The sequence below is a fragment of the Chelonoidis abingdonii genome, chromosome 1, assembly GCF_003597395.2.
Source record: "Chelonoidis abingdonii isolate Lonesome George chromosome 1, CheloAbing_2.0, whole genome shotgun sequence".
NCBI classification, from domain to species: Eukaryota; Metazoa; Chordata; order Testudines; family Testudinidae; genus Chelonoidis; species Chelonoidis abingdonii.
Window position 1 is genome coordinate 8,752,236 of NC_133769.1, and position 4,406 is coordinate 8,756,641.

Here is a 4,406-nt window from a genome sequence, read left to right on the forward strand (position 1 = left end):
ATGGTCCCCAGAATGCAAACCCATCACCACAGAGTACTGGGATCACAGGCTGTCTCCCCCCCAGACTGCACACACCCCATTCACACAACTGGAGGCTGCCCCATAGACTGTGTTGACACCCTGTGCACACAGTGGCACAGTTCCCCCCCCAACGTGTCCGCTGACACACGAGGGTGTGGTACAGGCTGCACCCCAGATGTGCACACCCATTTCAACAACTGACGAGTGCTCCCCAGATGTGCACACACCCCATTCACACACAGGCTGGCACGCGCCCCCCCCCAGATGTGCACACACCCATTCACACACAGCTGGACAGGCTGTCCCCCTCCCAGATGCCACACACCATTCACACACAGCTGGACGGCTGTCCCCCCCAGACATGCCACATACCCCATTTCACACCACGTGGACAGGCTGTCCCCCCAGACATGCACAACCCAATCACACACAACTGGACTAGGCTGCCCCCCATAGACGTTGTGCACACCCTGTGCACACACAGCTGGACAGTTCCCCCCCAACGTACGTGCACACACGGTGGACCAGGCTGCCCCCCCAGATGTGCACACACCACATTCACACACAACTGGAGGTGCCTCCCCAGATGTGCAACACCCCATTCACCACGTCTGGACAGGCGCCCCCCAGTGTGCACACACCCATTCACACACGCTGGACAGGCTGCCCCCAGATGTGCACACACCATTCACACACGCTGGAGGCTGCCTCCCCCCAGATGCATGCACACCCCATTCACACACGTGGACAGGCTGGCCCCCCAGATAATGCACACACCCATTCACAGCTTGGACAGGCTGGCCCCCCCTAGATGTGACACACCCTTGCACACACAGTGGACAGGCTGCCCCCCAGATTGTTGCAACACACTCATTCACACACAGCTGGACGGCTGCCCCCCCAGATGTGCACACACCCCATTCACACACAACTGGACAGGCTGCCCCCCCAGATGTGCACACACCCCATTCACACACAGCTGGACAGGCTGCCCCCCCCAGATGTGCACACACCCCATTCACACACAGCTGGACAGGCTGCCCCCCGCAGATGTGCACACACCCCATTCACACACAGCTGGACAGGCTTCCCCCCCCCGACATGCGTGCACACACAGGTAGAAAGGCTGCCCCCCGATGTGCGCGCGCACACACACACACACACGCTTTGCTCATACATGCATTCACCTCACTGCACACTTTCCTGCCACCCGCAGCATCCTCCCCTGCCTCCCCCACGTGCCATGCGTCACCATCTGAGCTTTGCGCATCTCGCCTGAGGAGCCGTGAGCCAGGGATTGTCAGAAAACAAATGGAAATAGCACAGAAAACCTTGAGTTTTGCAGATTTTAGTGTGACCATGTGATGCTGTTACCAGGACGACAAGTCATGTGCCCCCCAGCCGTGACTTACACCTGTTGCAGCCCATGAGTCAGGCCCCGGGGCTTCCCAGGGAACCAGGCTCTGGGTACATTCTGGTTCCCCCTCGCTGCATGGCCCTGTGTGCCCTGGGAAGCCACAATTCGCTCACCCTTGCTAGGAGAGCCCCAGTCTTTAGGACCCTTCTTGTCCCACACAGCCCCCACGTCAGACAGGGGCACTCTACGGCTTTCCAGCCCTCGACCTGTCCCAAGGGCTGCTGTGGCCAGCACCAGGATGTCCGGCTGTACCGGCACCGGGGCTGTTGGGCCAGTACCACCAGGGCCTTCACTGCAACTCTTGGTAGCCCCCCTTAGGCCTCTCCGCCGCCACCTGGAGAAAGCCCCGCTCACCTGAAATAACCAGGGCTCTGCTGCTGCCCAGGGCCCAGCCATGGCCACTGACCCAGGGAAATCGCTCAGTGGCGGGCTCAGTGAGGACCAGAATCCAGCTGAGCCAGGGGGCCTGCTCCCCTGGGCCTGTTCAGGGGCATCACAGCCTATGTCTGACCCAGCCTGGCCTGGGGGAGCGGGACAATGAAGCAGAGGGGCCCAAAGGGGCTGCACTGTGTGAGCAGACCTGGCTCTGCTCTGGCCCTGGAGCCCCCTCAGTGCTTTAGGCCTCTCCACAGAGAGCCTACAGCCTGGGTCAGGGGCTGCTGTCCCTCTCCCAGATCTACCTGTGGGCAGGACTCGCTTGAAGTGCCAGCTAGGCTGTCCGGAGAACCTGAGGTGTGTGTGGGGGGGTGTGGATGTCTTTGCAGGGGCGGCCAGGACTCTGGGTCGCAATGATGGGGGGGGCTGGCCGTCACCACAGACCATGGGTGGAGCCTCCTTTGTGCATGGCTCAGAGACGGTTGCTTGCTGTTTGTAGCCACCTGAGCTGTGCCCCATGGCAGAAGCTGTGCACTGGTCGGTATAGGCTGGGACGGGCCACCTGCCTTGTGGAGCGTTGGCCCCAGTGGTGGCCTAGGATGGCTTCATGCTGCTCAGCACCTGGGTCCATGACACACTGGGACCAGGCCTGGTGCTCTCTGAGAAGCTGGCTTTGCGGAGATGCCCTTCCCAGTGGCCTGGGGCGCTTGCCCTGTGGCTAGTGCTCTGCTCCATGCAGATGCCTTTGATTCAGTAACTCACAGCCCTGGGAAGGCACCATCTGCAGCCGCACTGCCAAGCCTGTCCCTGCCACGTCTGCTCTGCTGCGTAACCAATGATGCATCCTAGGAGCTGAGGATGGCCTGGCCCAGTGCAGCCACCCGTTCTGCAGCCATGCCTCTGTGCCAGGCACCAGCCAGTGCCCTGGGCACTCCGCTCACCCCCTGAATTGCTTGCTCTCTCCCGGAACTGCATCTCCCCCTCCAGAACTCTGACCAGAGCTGGATCCAGCTTCCTCTGGGCCCCGCAGCCTTGTCCTATGGTTGAGGGCACCACACTCTTGGGCTCCAGTTGTGGCTGCTCGGGATATGTTCCATAACTGGGCCCCAGTCCATTCGTGACTTTACAGTGCAGAGCCTGCTCTGTGGACTCTGCTTAGCTCCATGCACAGCCCCCCACTGCCCCATAGATATCAAAGCCAGGAGGGACCATTAGGCTCATCTAGTCTGGCCTCCTGCAAGACACAGGGCAGAGAATCTCAGCCACTGACTTCTGCATCCCGTTTATCTTTTCTGGCTGAGCCAGAGCCTCAGGAACAGCCAGTCTTGATTTAAAGACCTCAGGGGGAGAAGAGGAGGCCTGAACCCCAAAGAATAAACAATTGAATCAGCTGATTGTATAAAAGCTTATTAAACATGCCAGTGATCCTGGCGATTAATGTCACTGTGAAATGTCTGTATTAACACTCTGTGAGAGGTTATGGATGCTCACTGATGCTCTGCTTTAAAGTCTCCGGCCAAACAAAGGGAGAAACAGGTTTTCTCCCACACAGGAAAGATGGTTATGACTCACTGCCTATAGCTCAGCCAGTGTCTGACCCCCGTGCAGCATTGTAATAGGAGAGGTGTGACCTTCGGAGCCCCTCAGTACCAACTGGCACAGGGACCCCCAGACTATAACTCATAGCAGGCCTGACATACACATTGTCCCAACACACTGCTGTCATAATATGGAGCTCAAAGGTGTCATGTAAGGCATCCAATGTAAACTGGTGACATGCTGGTCCCCAAAATCACTGTGTGATGTATGTACAGATTGTGTACAAAGAGCTATGGATGTGTGCTAGAAATATGTTCTTAAAATGTGTTTAGGAAACAGAGCATGAACCTAGCCTGCCCTAGGCAAAGGAATGTGTGTTCACCTGTCTCACCAGCTTGGTTACAGGCAGAGGACGATGGCAGTACATCTCATGTAAGGTAAACAAAGCCATCAAGATAAATAGGCGGGGAAGAAATCCAGTAAACCATCACGCCAGGGGACAGAATCTGCACCCCAGGAAGCCTTTCTGGCTCTTGAGGCAGAGATAATGGACTTTGAGTAATACAGGGAGCAAAACCACCTTTTAGTTACCCATCACAGAGGAGATGTAGGGTACAGAACCCTGTGAGCTTGTGAAAGTTGGATCCCCTAGTCTGCAAGACAAAGGATGCTGGAAACTGGATGTAAGTAATAAAATTGCTTAGGCAAAGAATATAATGTGCTAACATTATATTTGAGTCTCTAGGAAGTGTGTTTCATTTTATACCCAGTGTGACAAAGTTCCTCCTCTACCTTGGTGGGTCCTGCGCTTATTGGCAGATTTGCTCACCTCAGTGATCTTCCCAACAGTCTGGATCAATTCCTCCTGTATCTGATCAGGAGTTGGGAGGTTTGGGGGGAACCCGGGCCCGCCCTCTACTCCGGGTTCCAGCCCAGGGCCCTGTGGATTGCAGCTGTCTATACTGCCTCCTGTAACAGCTGCGTGACAGCTACACCTCCCTGGGCTACTTCCCCATGGCCTCCTCCAAACACCTTCTTTATCCTCACCACAGGA